Raw genomic sequence first — 23,421 nt, forward strand, 5'->3', positions numbered from 1 at the left:
TGTCCTCATCAACATGGGGACAAGGTGCTTTGGGGTGGGGGGGCCGCGCGGCCCTCCCTTCCCCAAGGCACCCCCCATGTTGAGGGCACGCGGCCTGGTACGGCTCAGGAGGGGGGGGCGCTCGCTCGCCCCCCTTTCCTGGCCGGCCGGGTAGCGTGCTCGGACAAGGGTCTGTTGTGGACTTGGGGGGAACCTCAACGCCGATTTTTTTTTGCATACCAGTTGGCGGTGCCGGCGGCGTCTCCTTCGCGGGCCCCGCCTACCTGGAGACCCGCTCGAAATGAGCAGACTTTTCTCCAGGCGGGAAAAGTCTGCTCATTTCAAAAGTACTGCGGACTGGCATACACACGGCCGGATTGTCCGCCGAAATGCGAGTCCGGCGGGAAGATTGGAGTGCAACACGGCATTCTAAGTCCACCGTACTTTTGGGTCAAAAAAGTATGCCGGAGGCTACACATGGGGGGATTGTCCGGCGGACTTGAGTTTGCCGGACTTTTCCACCCGCTTGTTTGATCGTGTGTACGCGGCATTAGAAGTGCTCTCTTCTGTTTTATACTCTGTAGCTCCTGCTGGATTTTGCTTCTAATCCTCTTGTGAAGGCTGCCATTTGTGGATGGACATTTTATGGTTACACAACCTGGTCACATTGCTATAATCATTTTGGAGTATAAACTGAAGGATTTATGAATAAATGGTTGTGGAACTAATCATCTGAGTTTCCATTATTTCTTATGGAGAAATTTGATATAAAAGTGCTTTGGATTAACCCCCCGATGGTATTCCCGAGTCTGGCTCGGGGGGAAATTTTTATGCCAAGAGCGGTAACCCCGAGCCAGACTCGGGACCGCATCGCTGGATCCAGGAGGACGCTTACTTACCTTGTCCCCTGAATCCAGAGATGTCCCCCCGCTGTACGAGCGAGCCGTGTCTCGCTCGATCTATCACGGAGCCGAGCTCCGTTCCCTGCGAGCGTTGTGACGCACGGGGACGGAGATCGGTGTCAAATTCAAAAAGTGAAACACTCACTATACATACCGTATAATGTAATCTTACAGATTACATTGCGGTATGTAATTATTTCACATCCCCTTTGTCCCTAGTGGTCTGCCCAGTGTCCTGCATGCAGTTTTATATAATAAAAACTGTTCTTTAGGCTAGGTTCACATTGCAGCGATGCAGGAACGCCGCAAATCCGCGGCGGGTTCCCGCATCGCATACCTCCCGGCAGCAGTTCACACTGCCCTATGCGAACTGCTGGGAGTGTCAGTGAAACGTTAATGACACCCCCAGATCAGTTCGCATATCGCAGTGCGATCTGCAAACTCGGACAGGAATCGGATCGCATGGTGTGAACACCCATGCAATCCAATTCTGCTGCGGACCAAAAAAAGGGTCCTGTGCGAGTTTGGGCCATTTGCGATGCAAATTAAGCCATACTATCTGTATGGCTGAACTCGCATCGCACAGAGATCAGATGTGATTTGCACTGCAGTGCGGTGCAAATCACATCCGTTCTCATAAACCGCTGGAGTGTGAACCCAGCCTTATGCCTGGAAACTGGAGATTGTCCATAGCAACCAAAATTGTCCCTTTACATCAAAAATGATTTTAGACCAGCTAGAAAACAGCGATGATAAATTGTAATCACTTGCAGAATTGAGCGATAGTGATTTGTGGGGAGATCTGTCATCAGTGTTTTTGATTTGATTACATTATTGAATAATTTTTATTATTGTTATATTATTATTTGGTACAATTATTTATAATTATTTATTATATTATAATTTATGATTTCATTTTTCAAACTTTATCATACCGGGGATGTCTGCTAGACTCTGGTTTGGACAGATTTAAGTGAGTTATCGCTAAGAATTACAGGACTGCAATATAAAACGATAAATTTTCATGCAAAATAATTGTACCGCTTGTAGCACCTAAAACCCAAGGTTTTACTATATATATATATATATATATATATATATACATATATATATATATATATATATATATACATATATATATATATATATATATATATATATATATATATACATATATATATATATATATATATGAAATTTAGCAACGATAAACGATAAATTTTCATGCAAAATAATTGTACCGCTTGTAGCACCTAAAACCCAAGGTTTTACTATATATATATATATATATATATATATATATATATATGAAATTTAGCAACATTATATGCAGACACGGCAATGTAAATATCCTAAGAGACATGGACTGCGTGACCACATTTATATTTCCTGAAAAGAGCCGAAACAAGCAAGCCTGTAATAAAAACAAACCAACACAGTGGAAGAAGCTGTCAGACACCATGTACTTCACTGGCAAATATATGGAAATATATGGATTCAATGGACACAGAGATAATACATTCTCGACTATATCACTGATCCAAGCAATATATCCTGATTCTGTGTGTACAACATCCATGTAAAGCAAACCACATTTATCTTACATGAACAGACAAAGAAGGCACTACATTTTAGTTTTTCAAGAATCATCAGATGCTAAAGTACAGACATTTACGAACATCTCTAAGAAACACGTAAACTCCATCGGTGCTTTGCTAATGTTATTCGGGAAGCAATGCAAGCATGATAAGGAGGATCCACTTAGTTTACCGAATGTTTAAAAAAGTCTATTGCAGCCAAATTGTGCTTGCAGGGTCTTTACCGGGATAAAACATGGGGAATATACTGCAGAGGTGTATTGCATATTGCATATTTTTTTTGCCTTGACATACACTTTATGTTATACACCATCTTTTGCTGCCATCTATTACATTTTGTTGATATCACTCAAAATATTACTGCTTTAATACAAGCACTTTGCTTTAAATGGGAACATTGCTAACCACAGCACCTGTCACTCATATCCAGGGAGATAAAAGAATGGATGCAAAATGACATTGTGGCCTATGAAATACCTAGGCTACATTAACAGCTCCTAAAGTTTAGGAGTGCACTTGTAGTGCAACATGGATTTGCCTTTAGTAAATAACCCCCGATGTTCATTACAAGCTTGATCTGAGTTGGAGCTTACATGGTGATTTTTTTTCCCACCCCCATGTGAACATGTTGGACCAATTACTAAGCACTAACAGGAGATTCTCGCTGTATGTAATCTGACGGCGCTCGTCCCGCCCCCTCCCCGTTACCCTCCTAGGCAGTCCAAATTGCAGTATCGGTGTATAACACGCACACACTATTTACACCTGATTTTTGGGGTGAAAAGGTGCGTGTTATACGCCAATAAATACAGTCATTTATGTGAATGAATTATGGCAATTACCACTTCTCTGTTTAGTATCACTTTAAACTTCTAGGACTAGAAACTTCTCTACACAACCCTAAACATTTACAATGCAATGAACAGAGCATGACATCCAGTTCAATAAGACAACAAGCAGATGGTTATCTATTCATTAACACTTTTAATTTTTGAAGGCAAGTAAAAAAGATAGCATATGGCTTCCAAATAAGCCAATCTATAAAACTCTTGTGTACGCTTATGGCAATATTATATGAAACTCAATTTGAAAATATCGCCCTTTATGATATTGCCATATAATTTATGAAGCATGATTCAGCTACTTGTTTTCTTTGTACTGTGAGAAGAACAGAAACAGCAGTAAATCATTCCCCACATTCTTCTTTTTTTGTCACTTTGTTTCTCATTTATCTTCTGAATTGTCAAACTCTCTTCTGTTTATTAATGAGGAGGAAATCTATCATGTTCCACATTGGCAGGTGTGTACAGGCTTTAAAGAAGAACTCTAAACTCTAATTTTAATCTATTATTTTAATCACACAGTCTGCATCCAGGCCCAATTATCTGCAGGTATCTTGCAAATAGCTGTGGGCATGGGCGTCCACAGAACTTTTTTTTTGGGGGGGGGGGGGAGGGTATCATTTTAAGGTCACCCATGCACCACCCTTTTTCGACAATGTCATTATCACATTATCATGGTCAGAGACTGCAGACGTAGTACAGTTCCTAAGATAAGTAATAGATAATGACCAACAGGCCCTTTTACCAGACCCAGTGAAACTACAGCAGTGGTCCCTCCGGCTGGACGATCGACCACTCTGGGTCCCCCGGGGTGACTCTGGTCAGTAGTGGAGCATGTCTGTACCCTGGTCTCTCTGGCTTCCGCCTGGCACACTCCTCATTCTTTGTTCTGTAGCACTCTCTCCCTCAGCTTTTTTCCAGGCTGCAGTCTCTCAATCTCTCTCTTGATCGAGCTGTAGCCTCCTCCCTGTGGAAAATGGGGCTGACAATCTTTGGGACTACATGTCCCATGATGCTCTTCTCTACCTAGTCTCCTTTGATTGGCCCTCAGTTATGGCCAATATGGAAGGAACGGAGCGGGCAGGAAGCCCTGATAGCGACACAACTGTGTTAAATTTAACATCTGATCCCCAATTCCAGGGGGGGGGGCACTTGACCCCCCCCTTGCCCCTACCTGCGGACACCCATGGCCGTGTGAGCTGTCAGCCTATAGCCCGCAGCTAATGGGTTTTTTAACTTGTTGCTAAAATGTTGTATTTTAAAAAAACGTCTAAGGAATGTAAAAAAAAAATCTTAATATCTACCACTCTGGTGGGCTGAAAGCCCTAACTGCTCTTAGTTCAAGAGTTACAGCAGTTGAAAAATCTTGTTGTGTCATATGCCTGGGCACATCCTAATCACCCCTGTGTGGCATAGATTCCCCCTGCTGACCGGACCCGTGTCATTTACCGGCTGCTTCCTTTTCTGAATGAGCACAGTGAGTAATTGGTAAAGATCACTCACTGTGTTCATTCATACAAAAAAATAAACTCAGCGCTGGTTTGAGGAGAGACCCTGGAGGTGTACACAGATCAATGTGATTAAAAGAGTCTCTCAATAGGAGGGAAAAAGTAAATAGCAACAGTCTCTAAGATGAAGAGGGAGAGGAATCCATGTTCCAGCACTAAGGGCAGCCGGTGTGAAGAGCTAGAAGCAGTCTCTGCAATGCAACAAAGGAAAAGAAACACAGCGCCTCTAAGTGCAGTATTGGTAAACCATTTAATGATAAGTCAAAAGTAAAACTGCTCACAAGGGGAGCATAAACACAGGCATGATAGTAATCCTACAGCAAAACCCGAGGTTGGTTTTCTCCTAAACATCTGTGTCTCTGAAGTGCAGTGACAGCTCGGGCCAGTGGATTACAGCATTCGCAGCCTATGAGAACATCAGGGAACACGTGCGATCGGAGATGATGTCACCGGGTGCAGGGTGAGATTCAATGTGCACATGTCTACCTTGCGCAGGGGTGCCATGAATTCACTAACCAACAGCCTAGCAAAAGTTGCTTTGCCCCTCTGCCGTACAGATACAGTTTTACGTCCCCCTGATGTTCTGCTTAATTAATAACAAATAAATGGCTGAATGAATACAGAAGGGGCACATCCCCTTTCCCTTCTCTGCTTTATATGGAATGTCAATTAGAGAGAGAGACTCCAAAAGTGAGCAGCTATTTCTAAATTTACTGTAATAGTTTACACAAGTAATGAAAAAAGTGGCATACACAGAACACATGGCAGTGAAGCCAGCGCACGACGATGTACGTCGACAGAATGGCACGGGCAGGTATATTGGTGTACAGGTACGTCCAATAATCAATGCCGCCCTGCCATCGGGAGCGCGCAAACCAATCAATAATCGCTTATTGCGATTTTTTTTACCAAAAATATGTAGAAGAATACGTATTGGCCTAAACTGAGGGAAAAAAATGTTTTTTTATATATTTTTGGGGGATATTTATTATAACAAAAAGTAAAAAATAATGCGTTTTTTTCAAAATTGTCACTCTATTTTTGTTTATAGCGCAAAAAATAAAAACCGCAGGGGTGATCAAATACCACCAAAAGAAAGCTCTATTTGTGGGAAAAAAAGGACGTCAATTTTGTTTGGGAGCCACGTGGCACGACCGCGCAATTGTCAGTTAAAGCGATGCAGTGCCGAATCGCAAAAAGTGGTCTGGTCTTTGACCAGCAAATTGGTCCGGTCTGAAAGTGGTTAAGCAGGGTTCAACATTAATCTCTCACAATTTTCAATCAAGCAATTACAATATATGCACAATATATGCGCAATATATCACATAACTTATATTGTTATTAGATCTACAAGGATCTAAAAACAATATAATAAATGTGATCTGTGCATATACTGCAATAGCTTCATTGAAAATTGTGAGAGATTAATGTTGAACCCTGCTTAAACATCTTTCTTTTAATACAATTTTAAAAGAAGAATTAAAATGTAATACATTTCAAAACTTGTAAGTGTCATCTCATGTGTACCAGTAAAGTCCGTAGTGTTCTCTTCTTTTTTGGATTATGATGATAGGATGTGATACAAGTGGTGGTGGTTCTCTTATATGACATTTTGCTGAAATAAAATAACTTGACATTTGTCAAATATCATGACTCCGATCCATCTCTAGACACACCATCATTTTAATACACATTCTAACTGGCATCTCACTAATGGGCTTTTTGACTTTCTCTAAAACAACAAGTGTATTACCAGGCCCTTTCGAGGACCTAGAACTAGGACCCCCAAGGCATCAACAACTACTAACTCCACTCTGCATGGAGACAACAGGGGTATTCTCAACTTGTGCCTGCATGTCTTACCCAGAAGGGTTACCGCAACCTCACCGAATGTAAGTAACTAAGCTCCTTATGTCTACCTAAACACAACTTTTTTGTAGATAATAATTTTATATATAAATATGTATATATATATATACACACTACACTATAAGGGGCATATCTGCATCTCTTTCTATTTTTCTGGTAAATATTCCCAGTCATCCTTTAGGTTCCTCCCCTGTTCTTTCAGCTTCACCCTATGGATCCGTGAGAACCACCACCCTACAAATTTTAGGATCAGTATCCCTTCTTCCTAACCCTCAACTGTACAACTCCAATACTTAACTAAAAACAGTTGCTTTAACAGTTAGTGACCTTCTGTCTTATTTGTTAATCCAGTATGCATAGCTCCCCATTGTCCCTGATTTCTAGGGACTGTCCCTGATTTGAAGCAAAGTCCCTCTGTCCCTCTTTCCTCTTCATTTGTTCCTCCTTTTGTTCTGATCTATATAGTTGTATATAAAATGCACTTTTTATCTTTCAGATAGTGTTTCCCAGTGCTAAACCTTTTATCCAATTTTGAAATTGCTGCATTTGTAAATTTTAAAAGCCAATATAAAGAAATAGTAGTGGTAAAAAAAGCACTTGTGGCTTTTATTAACATTTTTTTTGTTGGTAAATTCTCCTTTAAGGGGGCGTGGCAGGGGGCATGTCTTATGCCTACATACACTTGCTAGTAGGTGTCCCTAATTCACTTGCATTCACTTTTTTCCTATGGTATGTTGTATAATCTCAATAAAAATTGTACTGTATTTGAAGTCCCACATAATCTAGAGAGGTTCAACATATATCTCACTAATGCACCAACAAATGACTAGGCCACTTCTAAATACGCCAGAACCTCAATGCCTGCCCCACTTATAGAAGACAAATAGGTTATGTGCCACTCAAGAGGTTGCCAACACACTACAAATGAAATATATCACACATCTCTAATGATCTCCTCTTGCCTTGGTAATAGAAGTAAAAGCTGCAAGCTTCGTCTTGCTTTCTGACAGCCTATAGTAATGGCACGCTCCTGACTAAATGTCAACACCCTCTGTAAATTACAAAGTGAAATAATGTTGTACAGGAGAGTATTGGGCTTATATAATGAAATAGTGCAAGCAGCAATGTGCAATGTCTAAGTGGAGTCAATCTTGTACTAATCTGTAATTTCTAATTAGTTGCTGTAGGTTACCGCATTTTGCACTTAGCTTACTGCACCGGTAATTGAATTCACCCATATTTATGTTATACTTTCCATCATACTGATATTTCCCCATCTTGGTGGGTCAAGCAGAATTGCAGTTAACAGCAGGACAGACAGACAGTAGAGTGTAAATGTCAGACCAGTTTGCCACATACGATGGTAAGTCTTTGCTTGTTTGGTGTGTGTGTGTGTGTGTGTGTGTGGGGGGGGGGGGGGAGGGTCAAATGTGTCACTGTGCGCAGTACATAGTACAACATGTATAATATATTGGGATGGAATTATTAAAGGCAAATAGTTGCACTCATTTTCCCCAGAGCTTGGTAAACGTTGTAAAGTTCTGCTGATTTCTATCATCCAATCATGTGCAAGTAAAAATGCTGTGTTTTTTTATTTTCCTTGCATCTCATTGGGTATTTTTTACAAAGTGACGTTTTACTACATTTACTAAGGAAAATTAGTGCAACGGCATTTGCAAAGTGCACAATCTATTTGCCTTTAGCAAATCCACCATGTTGTCTAGCTTGTTGCCCTTGTGTGGGGACAGGCTTTATTTTCTGCTACATGCCCTAAAATGCGTGAGACATTGGGGTTGATTTACTAAAACTGGAGTGTACAAAATCTGGTGCAGCTCTGCATAGAAACCAATCAGCTTCCAGGTTTTATTGCTAAAGCTTAATTGAACACGTTGAAGTTAGAAGCTGATTGGCTATCATGTACATCAGATGTTGCACTCTCTAGTTTTAGTAAATGAACCCTGTTATGTTTTCATCTAAATGGTGCTTAAGTAATAAAATAAAACAGTCACTGGTAAATACAGTAGCTAGTCACTTTTGCAACATTATTTGTTATAATTTAAAGAAAGAGACACAGGGGTTGATTTACTAAAGGCAAATAGGCCGTGCACTTTTCAAAGCGCAGTAGCACTCTGCTAGTGCAGATGCTCCAGAACTTAGTAAATGAGATAAAGCTTCACTTTGCAAAGAATACCCAATTATGTGCAAGGAAGATAAAAAACAGCATTTTTGCTTGCGCATGATTGGATGATAGAAGTTAGCAGAACTTCTGCTCATTTACTATGCTCTGGAGCAACTGCTCTTGAAGAGTGCAACTGCACAGTCTATTTGCAGTTAGTAAATCAACCCCTTAGACCCCATACGCACTATTAGATTTTCTGCAGATTTTTGTCTTCAGATTTACCAGAACCATGTAGTGCAAGGGTCTGCCTGATTGCATACAAGTTAAAACTCTTAAGGTTTGACCTCATATTATATGGTTTGGGTAAATCTGAAGACAAAATTCTGAAGAAAATCTAAGTGTGTATGGGGCCTTAGGGCCTCTAAGGGTCTCCTAATAAATATTGATTACATGTTATCAAGTGATACATATAGTCTACTCATTAAAGATGATACATTTATACAGTATCTGTTCCTAAATGAAAACTCTTCTGTTTCTGAATGTTGAATGGCATCATTATTTATATTACCATTATTTTTTTATTACATTTTTTAATTAAAAAAACTGTTAATAGCTACCATTACAGCTATAATATATGTAGCTCACATATAAGTATAAATAATAAATCACAATTGCAAATTATTATTTATTGTGTACGTGAGTTATTGGAATGGCGTCAGCGTAGAAGACTAGTCTCCAAGTGAAAATCACGTTTTGTGAACATTTGTCTTAATGTTCTCTCCTAGTTTGGTCACAATGTCCTCGCAGACACACAGAGGGCTAGCACACAGATAGGAGTCTTCCTTCCCTTTCCTTTCATTGGTTACCGCATCTCAAAAACGTCCATGTTTCACCCATGATATTCAATGAAGCATTTACAGAGGTATTATATTTCAGTGTCTTCAGTACTTACATTTACAGCAATTGTAGTATAATACAAGATATTACCAAGACGTAAAATATCACCTGCAAAGTTTGACATCTAACCAGAAACAGCATTAGCTAGTCAAACATTCTGTTCTATACCATACATTAACCTTTGCACTTTGTTTTTCCCGGAGAAAAGGTTAAGCCAGATGAAATATTAACTAGATTCTCAATAGAATCAGCTTTATCAGTTACTATTTCCGTTTTTTTTTGTAAAAGGAAGAATGAATAAGAAAAAAGCAGTGGCTGGTTATACGGTATGTGCTTTAAATAGAAATGTAATAGAAGCAGAGAGGCAGTTTTACTTCAGTTGTGATAAAGGATCCCAGACTTGGTCCTTTCTTGTGTCAAAGACACCGATGTGTACACTTGGGGACAGAGGCGTAGGGTGAAGATTGTGGGCCCTAATGCAAAAGTTGAAGATACTTCAAGTGGCTAAAGAGTTAAGTCAGACCTTTATTTACATATTGAGAGGGTCATTTTAAAGAATTGGAGAGGCATGTCAAAATGTGGACAGTTTCTCCAATATCCTTTGTATACCCTGGAGCAGGAGTATGCAACCTTTGAGAGGTGGAGATCTATCTGAGCAACATATAAGAGATCAAAGATCTTTTTAAAAAAAAGAAATGAACTAGCAAGGCCCAACTAAATCCTAAGGAAAACTTTATTAAACACTTGTCGCCCGCCGACCATCAAATGACGGAGGGATGGTGCGGCCCTCATCCTGGGTGGACGTCATATTACGACGTACCTGAATGTCCACTCCTGTGCGCTCATGGGGATGTGCAGCGTGGTGATTTGCAGCCATGCAGTGATGCAAGGACACGGACTGACCCTGATCTCTGTGAAGAGCCGCTAACAAGGCTCTTTAACCATGTGATCCGCTGTGTCCAATCACAGCTGGTCACATGTAAATACAGGAAGTCTGATAAGCGTTTCTCATCGCCTCACACTGACAGAGTGTGTAGCAGGGGAGCTGATCAGCGGTATCTCCTTTACAGGCGAGAGCAGGGCATGTAATCAGGGCATGGATCATCAGTGCCCTGATTACAGTAAAGCCCCAGAAGTGCCACCAATCAATGCCCATGAGTGCCACCAATCAGTGCCCATGAGTGCCCATCAGTAACATAAATCAGTTTCCATTACTGGTGCCAGTCAGTGCTGCTTTTTAGTGCCCATCAGTGCCTGATCATCAGTGCTGCCCATCAATTCCTTTCAGTGCCCATCAGTGCCGCCTATTAATGCCCATCAGTGCTGCCTATCTGTGCTGCCTATCAGTGCCCACCAGTGCCACCTACCAGTGCTCATCAGTGCCGCAAATCAGTGCCCATCAGTGCGGCATAATTGTGCCCCCTCATCAGTGCCACCTAATCAGTGCCCATAAGTGCCGCCTCATCAGTGTCCATAAATTCCACCTCATCAGTGCTCATAAGTGCCACCTCATCAGTGCCTATCAGTGCAGCCTATCAGTGCCACCTCCTCAGCGCATATCAATGAAGGCAAAAAATTACTTATTTACAAAATTTACCGGAAAAAAATAAGAAAACATTTTTTTTTTCAAAATTTTACTTTTTTTCTTTTTCTTTTTGTAAAAAATAAAAAACACAGCAGTGATTAAATACCACCAAAAGAAAGCTCTGTTTGTGTGCAGAAAACAATTTAAAAATGTGTGTACAGTGTTCCAATGTCACGCAATTGTCATTCAAAGTGCGACAGCACTGAAAGGGCTGGGCAAGAAGGGGGTGAAAGTGCCTCGTATTGAGGTGGTTAAAATATAAAAAAACAAATGTCACTTTAAAATGATAAACTTATACTACCTTTAAAAGTGGACAGTTACAGTCAATAGAGCAGTACAGTGCCTTGAAAAAGTATTCATACCCCTTGAAATTTTCCACATTCTGTCATATTACAACCAAAAACATAAATGTATTTTATTGGGCTTTTATGTGATAGACCAGTGATGGCGAACCTTGGCACCCCAGATGTTTTGGATCTACATTTCCCATGATGCTCATGCACTCTGCAGTGTAGTTGAGCATCATGGGAAATGTAGTTCCAAAACATCTGGGGTGCCAAGGTTCGCCATCACTGTGATAGACCAACACAAAGTGCCACATAATTGTGAAGTAGAAGGAAAATGATAAATGGTTTTCCATTTTGTTTACAAATAAATATGTGAAAAGTGTGGCATGCATTTGTATTCTGCCCCTCTGAGTCAATACTTTGTAGAACCACCTTTCACTGCAATTACAGCTGCAAGTCTTTTTGGGGATGTCTCTACCAGCTTTACACATCTAGAGAGGGACATTTTTGCCCATTCTTCTTCATTCTTCACAGTGGGGATGGTGTGTTCAGGGTGATGTGTAGTGGTAGTTTTCTGCCACACATAGCATTTTGCTTTTAGGCCAAAAAGTTTTATTTTGTTCACATCTGACCAGAGCACCTTTATCCACATGTTTGCTCTGTTCCCCATATGGCAAACTGCAAACGGGACTTCTTATGGCTTTTCTTTCAAAAATGGGTTTCTTCCTGCTACCCTTCCATAAAGGCCAGATTTGTGGAGTGCACAACTAATAGTTGTCCTGTGTACAAATTCTCCCACCTATACAGCTGTGTATCTCTGCAGTTCCTCCAGAGTTACCATGGGCCTCTTGGCTGCTTCTTGATTAATGCTTTCCTTGCCCGGCCTGTCCGTTTAAGTGGACGCCCATGTCTTGGTAGGTTTGCAGTTGTGAGATACTCTTTCCATTTTCAGGATGATGGATTGAACAGTGCCCTGTGTATTCAAAGCTTGGGATATTTTTTTATAACCTAACCCTGCTTTAGACTTCTCCACAACTTTATCCCTGACCTGTCTGGTGTGTTTCTTGGCCTTCATGATGCTGTTTGCTCACTAAGGTTCTCTAACAAACCTCTGAGGGCTTCACAGAACATCTATATTTATACTGAGATTAAATTACACACATGTGGACTCTATTTACTAATTAGGAGACTTCTGAAGGCAATTGGTTCCACTAGATTTTAGTTAGGGTTATCAGGGTAAAGGGGACTGAATACAAATGCACGCCACACTTTTCACATATTTATTTGTAAAAAGATGTGAAAAACATTTATCATTTTCCTCCCACTTTACAATTATGTGTCACTTTGTGTTGGTCTATCACATAAAATCACAATAAAATACATTCAAGGCTGATGGTAGGGTAGTCATTGAGCAGTATGTAGGAGCAGAGCAGTAAGTGAGCAGCATTTAGGAGCAGGACAGTCAGTGAGCAGTATATAGTGTCAGTGAGCAGTATGTAATGGTGGAGTGGTCATTAAGCAGTATTTATGAGCAGGGAAATCATTGAGCAGTATATAGTGTCAATGAGCAGTGTGTAATGGTGGGTGAACATTAAGCAGTATGTAGGAGCAGGGAAATCAATGAGCAGCATGTAGTGTCAGTGAGCAGTATTTAATGGTAGAATGGTCATTGAGCAGTATGTAGTGTCAGTGAGCAGTAAATAATGGTAGGGTGATCAATGCAGTAGTTAGGAGAAGGGCAGTCAGTGAGCATTATGTAGTGTCAGTGAGCAGTATGTAGTGATAGAGTAGTCATTGAGCAGTATGTAATGGCAGGGCAGTCAGTGAGCAGTATGTAGCGTCAGCAGTATGTAGTGTCAGTGAGCAGTATACAGTGGTAGGGTGGTCACTGAGCATTATGTAGTGGCAGGGAAGTCACTGAGCAGTATGGTAGGTTGGGGGTGGTATTGGGGCAGTATGGGGGTAGGTTGGGGTGGTATAGTGGCAGTTTAGGGTGGTATAGTGTCAGGTTAGGGTAGTATAGGGCAGTATAGTGGTAAGTTAGGGTAATATAGGGTGGAATAGTGGCAGGTTAGTTTAGTAGAGGGCGGTATAGTGGCAGGTTGGGGTAGTATAGGGCAGTATAGTGTCAGGTTAGGGTGGTATAGTGACAGGTTAGGTTATTATATGGCGGTATAGTGGCAGGTTAGGGTAGTATAGGGCGGTATAGTGGCAGGTTAGGGTGTTATAGTGGCAGGTTAGGGTAGTATAGGGCGGTATAGTGGCAGGTTAGGGTGTTATAGTGGCAGGTTAGGTTATTATAGGGTGGTATAGTGGTAGGTTAAGGTAGTATAGGGCAGTATATTGGCAGGTAAGGTTAGTATAGGACGAAATAGTGGCAGGTTAGGGTAGTATAGGGTGGTATAATGGCAGGGTAGGGTGGTATAGTGGCAGATTAGGTTAGTATAAGGAGGTATAGTGGCAGGTTAGGGTAGTATAAGGCAGTATAGTGGCAGGTTAGGGTGGTACCATGGCAGGTAGGTTAGTATTGGGCGGTATAGTGGCAGGTTAGGTTAGTATAGGGTGGTATGGTGGCGGGTTGGGGTGGTATAAGTTGGGCCATTGTAGTGGTAGGTTAGGGCTGTATAAAGTGACAGTGTGCTCAATCACTTACTGCATGGCTTGAGATGAAGACTCCTGTGGCTGCTTTGAATCAGTCTTTAGGAGGAGTGGGGAAGGCAACCACATCCTCGGCTCCATCCACCAACTCCGGCTGCCTCGGGTGATATTAAAGATCCCAGAAGGACAACCACAACTAATTGGATGACAGGGAAGTGTTAAAGGTAACCTCCCCTACACCGCTGTGCACCGTGCTTCCTGTTCCAGCCAACCCAATGGACTTTGCCAAGCAGTAAATTCTTGCAAAGCTGAAAGAGAGGGTAAAGTGTAGGGCCTCCCTCTGGTCATTAAGACGGCCCTGTCCATCCCTTGGGGATACTCAGGGTGAGTCAGTGGATCTCTGTCTGCCGTGATGTGCTTCTCATTTTGCCTGTGACAGCTGAGCTCCCCAGGAGTGCCCAGTGAGAGTGTGCGCCGCTGCCAACAAAACACAGGCATGACATCTAATGTGAGAAGGAGGCCGCATGGGCCCCCCTGGAGTATGGGTGGGGTGTCACAATTGTGTCCGCTGCGACCACTGATGCTATGCCCATGCTTGGGGGTATTTATTTACCAATCATTTGCTGCATGTTAACTATCCAGATATACATGTTTTAAATATTAATGGTGTGTTTGATATTAGTGGTGTGCCTTGATCAAGCCAGATTGTGGTGAAACGCATTAATGATAGGTTGGTTTCTGTAGGCGGCGATACAATGGCTGCATACTGCATCTACTATGGATGATCCAATAAAGTAATATCTGCAGCGCACAGCTCGGAGTTCTTATCCTTTCACTTTCATTTGACAATAAAACTGTTATAAACTTATACAAGGTATCTGTAAAGATTTATCTGAATTGTAAGCTCATGTGTTACCCCCTTCTCATCTTTTGAGCATTCAGTGTTATACAAGGTTTAATTTGCATTAAATGTAAATATTGGTTGGTGTTTTCATAGATTAGAGCAGAATGCTTGATACAGAGGTGCCCTGATGCACTGTGTAGCTTACATATAATAGAGGACAAACACAAACAGTGCAGGGCAATAAATATATGCAAGCTATATGTAAATGTCCCAATGAGTTATGACACTACTTATTAAAAGCAGTCCAGAGCCCAATGTTAGAATAGCAAAACGTCCTTATAAAGGCAGAAAGATCCACATGAGTATTATCAGATCCACCTACACCCGGGGTGACTGTTCCCACCACCGACAGGCAGAATGCTCGCTCACCTCATGAGACCCATGAGCTAACAGGATGGTCAGTATACACTTGTCCCACCTCAGGGAAAGACACACCGGAAAGCGAGAGATCCCGATGCTCACATAAATCAAGGTCACATGTAAATAAATGAAGAAATCAAAGTGCGGTCCATTTAATCTAAAAATCGCAGACTTTATTAAATGTTAGAACACTTACTAACAATCCTCCTGATGGGAAGCATAAAACAGTATACACAGTGCCAATCCTGTGTCAGCTTGTCAGGATAGCAGCGGGTGACGTCACAAGCCATGGCTCCTCCTCCCGTAGGCGTTATGTCCTATGGGACTTTGTCAGCGAGGTATAATAGAGGAACTGTTTTCAAATTAGCTAAATATTAGAAATTGCAGTGGATTTACTGAAGGAGTTAAAGGCTGTTCATTAAGAAAAGTAAATGTTCATTTTGTAAAGTAAATGTTGATAAATACAGTGAACCTTGAATACACATCCATTTGTGTGAAAAGAAAAGCAGGATTTTTATAAGCACATAATTGATTATTCAAAGTGAACACAGCTTCACTTTATTTACCAAAAGCCAGTTTTCAAACTGAACATTCACATTGCTAAGTGAACATCGCTAACCCCTTTAATAAATCAATTCCAATTTTCCTTGACTACACACGACCGGACTTTCCGTCTCAATGATCTCTGACAGACTTTTCAACAGAATTCCAATGGAGTTCTGCTGAAACGGACTTGCCTACACACGATCACACCAATGTCCAATTGTTTAACGCGATGACTTACGATGGGACTAGAAAAAGGAAGTTCAATAGCCAGTAGCCAATAGCGTCGTTTTTGGTCCGTCAGACCTGCATACAGACCAGCATTTTTCTCGATAGGAACTGGCTCCGGCGGAAAGATTTGAAACATGTTCTATTTCTAAAGTCTTTCAGATTTTTCGTAAGAAAAGGACGGATTCATTTCGTCTGAACTTTGCTGTCGAAAAGTCCGGTCTTGTGTACACGGCATTAGGGTTGAGCGCTAGCAAAATTTTATATTGTATTTAAATGGATTTTTTTTACATTTATTTTACAACTATCTGTATTGTATTTACAATTTTAGTTATTCCTGCCACTGTGTACAAACTCATTTTACTTTGAATTAAAAATGTTAAACTCCAGCACAGCTAATTTAAATCTTTCTAATTGTTAAAATTGGAATGTTTTTAATCTTCTGAGAGCTGATGGCTCCCCACTGCATGGAGCGGTGCCTATGGCCAACACCAGTTCTGTTATTCCCCCTCCACTCCTTCCCTCTCCTGTGTTATTCCATTAACAAAGCACAGCGACAATGTCATGATTGTCCTGAGCTTTGTGATTGGCACAACAGAGGTAAGGGGTGGGGGCACAATCCCGGGACTGATGTCAATCATAGACCCCATTCCCCAGAAGTGAGGCACCCACTGTACATATTCACAGCACTCAGCTGAGCTTAAAGAGAACTCCGGGAACAGTAAAAACATTACACTTGGTTAAAGGTTAGTATTAAATATAAAGAAAAAAAAAAGAAAAGCTGTGCCTGGAGTTGAGATTTAACAGTTGCCATATGCTGTCAGTCACATTAGACACATGTACATTAATAATTTGCTCAGTTTGAGCTGTTGTTGTCTCCCTTATACCATTGCACTTGCATCAATAAATTTTTAATGTGCATTTATGTATCAGTGCACAATTATATCACACACTGATGATGATTACAAATTCTTTTTATTTTAGTTACATGGGCAGGTTTCCATAACCGTGCATTAAAAGCACACAAAATTAATATATTTGCATACAAACATTCTAACCCTCCAACATCCAGAAAAAAATACCCATTGTCAATATATGAAGTACAACGTTGCATGCACAATTCTCATTCAAAGTGTGACAGCGCTGAAAGCTGAAAATTGGCCTGGGCAGGAAGGGGGTCAAAATGCCCTGCGTGGAAGTGGTTAAAGAGTGCTCCTAACACAGAACGCACCGGACACCTGCTGTAAGCTGCTGCATGCTCATATGTGAACCTAGCCTCAATCCTTGCCTATGTTTCAATTTAAACTGGTGCAATGACAGCTGCTCCAGGTTTCCTGTTTCAGAGTGGCGTCTTTCTCTTGCAGCATCTTATGAAGCCACCCTTGCATGCAGGGCTAGAGCTGTGTTTCCTTACACTGTGTGCATCAGTAGAAAGGACACAGCCCAAAAGCCTAAGATGACACCCCCTTGCTCCTCCCTTTTCCAAACTGACAGACTGACTGGAGACTGCTCTGTCCACTGTTAACTCTTTCCTGGGAAGACCGTAGGTTTAGGAATGCAGCGCTGAAAGAGCAGGATCCATAAGCACTGAAAGTTGTAAAATGCAAGTGCTGGGGTAAATATTTCAACATAGTTAGTCTGGCTGAGAAAAAAGTCCATCCAGTTCAACCAACAGAGATGAAAAAAATAAAATAAAAATGCAATCCTATATACACAATCCTATATTCACAGTTGATCCAGCGGAGGGCATATATATATATATATATATATATATATATATATATATATATATATATATAATGAAAGTTGCTCCATTGGGGAAAAAAAAATAAAACAATAGTTTACTTTGGAATTTGTATTTTATTGTGCATTTTTTTTTAAGCTATAAAATGCTGAGGGTTTCATACTACTTTAATGATCTATTACAGAGTAGTCACAGGTATTTTGCTGATACTGATAGATGATCTGACACAATACAACCAGCTTTGTCAATACAGACACTATTGCTTGCTGTTTTCTAGTGTATACAGAATGTCTGGGTAGTTTCATGTCAATGTAGACAATGTAGCACTCCATGTGCTAATAAACGCTGATATTGTCCTTAAACTGATTGCATCTCCTCTGTAAAACTGTTTCTTGGTTTTCACTGTTTAATTCATTATCACAGCGATACTCCCTGGAAATATATCATGTTTATTGGCTGCTGAAGGATTTATAAAATCTATTTGTGCACATCTCCATAAGATGAAATGAGTGAAATAACACAAACAGTAGGGAATATCCTCATGCGGTTCTATTATTTATTTTACCAATAATAATTAAATGTGCTAAAAAAAGAATCACATAATTATTTTTAGCATGTTTTCAATGTGTGAGTTTCGCACTTCTAATACAAAGATTTTTTATAACAATTGCCTTCTTATTTTTTTTCTTCTTTTTATATGATGAGCACTTGAGTTAGCCAGATTTAAATAGACTTGTATTGTGAGCTCAGATCTGGTCCTATCACTTAACAAATGGTAATAGAAGAGGTAAAATACCTTAAGGGCTCATTTACACTTGCTTTGGCTTCAACACATATTAACGGCTAGTTTACACTTGCTTCAAAACAAGGCTTTGGACAAGCTTTGTTAAAGCTCTCTGAACGCCAGTGAAAGCTCCTGTCACTAAATAAAATGGTTAGCCTACAGTACTGTATACAACTTGCTTTTGCTTTGCTTTGCTTCAGCTTTACTTCAAAAATTATACCCCATGTAGCTTTAGTTGTGCTTCAAAGCGTCTTCAAAGTCCCCATAGAAGTCCATGACAAAGCTCGCTTGAAGCCACATTGAAGTTTCTTCGAAGACTTATCAAAGCCCGACCAAAGCATCATAAAAGCATCACCAAAGCATCATCAAATCCCCACCAAAGCATCATCAAAGCCTCACCAAAGCCTCATCAAAGCCTCACCAAAGCCTCATCAAAGCCCCACCAAAGCATCATCGCAGCCTCACCAAAGCCTCATCGAAGCCCCACCAAAGCATCATCGAAGCCTCACCAAAGCCTCATCGAAGCCCCACCAAAGCCTCATCGAAGCCCCACCAAAGCCTCATCGAAGCCCTACCAAAGCCTCATTGAAGCACCAAGAAAAAGCAAGGAGTAACCATTTTATTTAGTGACAGGGGCTTTGACTGGCGTTCAGAGCGCTTTAACAAACCCTGTATGAAGCCATGTTTTGAAGCAAGTGTAAACTAGCCCTTACTATAAAAAGTGCTATTCTGAACTCTCTCTAGTGCTGGTCACGTTACAAAATTAAACTGTAAAAGAGTATAGTGTTGCAACCGTGCAATCCCACATCTATAACATGTCAAAGAAAACGAGATAATTACAGGATCCCATACACTCCTGAACCTACAGGCATGCCATACAAATGGCTCCATGTGTTGGCCTCCCTTACCCTCTGAGAGTGTCCTCAGCGTGACTGCTTTCAAGTGACATCAGATTGATCCTTCCTGCCTTTGGGACACGAATGGGTTATGGGGGACACGAATGGGTTATGGACCCTCGGGAATCATCCAACGGTTTTAAAATTTCTGGTCAGGATTTCCCTTTGTTTCACTTTTCAGTGCAAACCTACCACCTGAAGAAGACCACAGGGATCGAAGCGTGTCGGTGCATCGTCACAGACCAATGATATGTGATGCTGTAACTTTTTGTTTGCTTTCTATAAATGTGAAATGTTTGTTATCCCCTAACCAGATTATACTGTATGTCACGGCAACATGCTATCGACCCTATGTGTTTCCAATAAAATACTTTTATATAATCCAAAAAAAAATGAGATCAGATCTAAAACCATACAACTGTCACAGAAACATCCCAATCAAATGGATTGACATCACTAGAGCATCACTATATGTATGAATTGCTCCTTAAAATCTTAAAAATATATATTTTATTTAACCATTACACAGGAGTACACAGCCTCATGTACGGTACAGAGTATTTTGACACATTTAACCCCGGGTGGGCTTTAGCCATAAAGCCTATCTGGGTACTGAAGTTCACACAGGAGAACAAAGGAGACTCCGATGTCACCAGTTGAAGAATAAAGTTTGTCAGGAAAGTATCCTAAGAAACTTCAGGTATAAAAAGACCAGAAAGAGTGTAACACCACTCAGACTGTGGATAAAGATTTCTAAAAAGTCCAATATGTCAATGCCTTAAATGCCACCCCTGAACTTTGAGGTGATCATCTGGTTCCAGTACAACCATCCATCATTCTCCATTACAAAGCTGCTACCTTGACACTGCATCTTCTAATATAGTCAGACTTGGCATTTCAGTTCTGCATGATTGAAATACATTTTTTTACCAGCCCTGATAAAATATAATTTGCGTAGTCTTAAAATTAGTTGGTTGGTAGTTCTTACAAAATCAGTAAAGTGGATTCGCTATACATGAAGTTGTGTCTGATACCTTCTTGACACTCTTAAGAAGGAACCTCACCCTAAAAGTAAAATTTACCACAAAGGCACCTTTAGCGATAATAAATTGTAATCACTCACAGAATTGAGCGATAGCGATTTGTGGGAAGATCCGTCATCAAATACTGAAAAGTAATGACAGTGACAATTCTGCAACTGAGCAAATTTCTGTGTTTTTGATTTGATTACATTATTGAATAATTTTTATTATTGTTATATTATTATTTGGTACAATTATTTATAATTATTTATTATATTATAATTTATGATTTAATTTTTCAAACTTTATCATACCCGGGATGTCTGCTAGACTCTGGTTTGGACAGATTTAAGAGAGTTATTGCTAAGAATTACAGGACTACAATATAAAACACCAAATTTTCATGCAAAATAATTGTACCGCTTTTAGCACCTAAAATCCGAAATAATCGTACCGCCAGGGAGGTTAAAGGTGATTAAAAAACAAACAAAAAAGTTATACATATGTGCTTTGTGGAGTCATTTGGCACAGAGCAGCCCTGATTCTCCTCTTTTTGGGTCCCCTGCCGGCGTTCCTGGTCCCTCTTTCCTGCCAAGTGCATCCAGAGCAAACAGCTTCCAATGGTGGGTACTCAAGCAGGCTCCTGAGCTGTAGTCCTGTGTGTCTATTCACACACAGAGTCGTGGCTCGGCCCTGCTTCCTTTCCTCTCTCCTCATTGGCTCACTGGCTGTGATTAGTTGCCTCTGCTGTCTCAGCCAATGAGGAGGAAGAGTCCCCAGAGAGCCGAGGCTCTCGTGCCCATTGCTGGATCACGGTGGGACTCAGGTAAGTATTAGGGGGGCTGCTGCACAGAGAAGTATTTTTACATTTAAGTATAAAATCCACGAAGATAAAAAAAACCTTGATCCTTTAGAACTACCTTCAGTAATGGCCATCTGAAAAGAGGCACCTTTAGATAACTGCAGGCTTTTTTATTCTTTGTGTTCTGTGTTTTTCTTTGCAATCTTCTCATAGCGACTATTTTCAATAAAAGCTGATGAATCCACCCCACTTTACCTTCCTGGAAAAAGGCGTTTATTTACTAAAGGGAAATCCACTGTGCACAACAAATGCGCGGCAAGTACACTTGGAAGTGCAGTCGCTTTAGATCTGAGGGGGACATGCAAGGAAAATAAAAAAGCATTTTTGCTTGTACATGATTTGATGATAGAAAGCAGCAGAGCTTCCCCTCATTTCAGATCTTCCCCTCAGATCTACAGTGACTGCACTTCCAAGTGCACTTGTAGTTCCCAGTGGATTTGCCTTTAGTAAATCAACCCCGATGTGTCAGTGCACATTATCTGGGGTTAGGGGGTGGTTGCCTTATCCACCAAGATCTTGCAGTTTGCAGACAAGATTTAGCAGGATGGGGCACTGATTATGTAGCCTTCCCAGGATGCACCTGTGTGGACAGGGCTATGTCACCAGCGCCTCAAAAAACCTGAAATTAAATTAAATTAATTAATTAATTAATTAAAATAAAACAAATAATAGTAAGTAAAAGCAAACACAATGAAAAATAGTTTAACTAATGAATGGCAGGTAAGAAATTGTGGGTGTATTTCCTAACCTGGAGAAACATTTGCAATGTACCACCATCACTAGTAATGAATGGCTGTACACTGGCTGCATGCGGCTATAATTCATGCTTGCACAGACTCTTAGTAAATTCATGAAATGTGGATCTTGCGTATCCTGAGGTCTCCTCCCGTAAAAAAACGACATGCTGATGTGATTTTAGTAAAAAGGGGGAAGGCTCAGCGAACCCATGTTTGTATTCTAAAGTTTTCTTTTAGAAGTGTGTCAGAAAGGATGAGTAATGAATGGAAATTTGTCAAACTGCCCAAATATTTTTCTCCAGTTGGAAATTGCTAGTGCCCTGATTTGACAGAGCTTTGTGAATCTGGACATTTATAAAAGAAGGTCATTAGGAGATGTTACCAGAATAAACCTTTTAATGCCTTTTTAACATTGTCAGATCATATTAATAGCATTACGGTGTAAAAGTGCTCAGTCAGGCACATCGTAGATCAGATAACAATGGTGTCACTTGTCCAAAATTCCTGGAAGTAAAGAAATGAAATACCATCAATTCATCACAGGAACCGCTATCAAAGGCCAGGGCTGCATCACACGGATACCTTTGATTCAATTACCAGAGCTTTAACATACCACTGACTGCACTGTATACCATACACATAAATCCTATGTACAAACAGATGGATGATAACCAGATTAAGCAGATAAATTAGCATTATTCTACTCAGCTCATTGAAAAATAGACTTCTTCTGCTAGTTATCCATTGGGGTTTCTGACTGTTACATCAGGAATGATGGGACTCTTGGAAGATCCTTTTATCATCAGATGCATGCTGGGCTGCACAGATCCGTTACCCACTATGAAAGTCTATTGACGCGTACAAACGGATTTCCGAAGGGAAATGTTTGATGTGAGCTTGTTGTCGGAAAGTCCGACTGTGTGTACGCTCCATCGAACATTTGCTGTTGGAATTTCTGCACACAAATGTTTGAGAGCATGTTCTCAAATTTTCCACCAACAAAACTTGTTGTTGGAAAGTCCGATCGTGTGTACACAAGTTGGTTGCACAAAAGTTCGCGCATGCTCTGAATCAAGCAGAAGGAGCGGCACTGCCTATTGAACTTCCTTTTTCTCGGCTCGTCGTACATCTTTTATGTCACCACGTTTTGATTTTTT

At 40.7% G+C, this 23,421-nt stretch overlaps 1 protein-coding gene across 5 annotated transcripts in view; it reads right to left on the bottom strand.

Annotated features, from left to right (window-relative positions):
* The window catches only part of ZNF385B (zinc finger protein 385B), a 743,747-nt gene that overhangs the window by 190,426 nt on the left and 529,900 nt on the right, over positions 1-23,421 (bottom strand). The window contains exon 1 of one of the 5 annotated variants that reach the window (XM_077448112.1): positions 9,770-9,894. The exons of 3 other annotated variants lie outside the window; for them this stretch is intronic. The gene's annotated coding sequence lies outside the window, so the exon portion shown is untranslated. Of the gene's footprint in view, positions 1-9,513; positions 9,745-9,769; positions 9,895-23,421 lie in introns of those variants that run through there. One more of the 5 variants, XM_077448114.1, reaches the window with a different exon arrangement.

Source organism: Lithobates pipiens, unplaced genomic scaffold (genome assembly GCF_037356315.1).
Source record: "Lithobates pipiens isolate NorthernLeopardFrog02 unplaced genomic scaffold, aLitPip1_a1.2 Scaffold_22, whole genome shotgun sequence".
In the NCBI taxonomy this organism is placed as follows: Eukaryota; Metazoa; Chordata; class Amphibia; order Anura; family Ranidae; genus Lithobates; species Lithobates pipiens.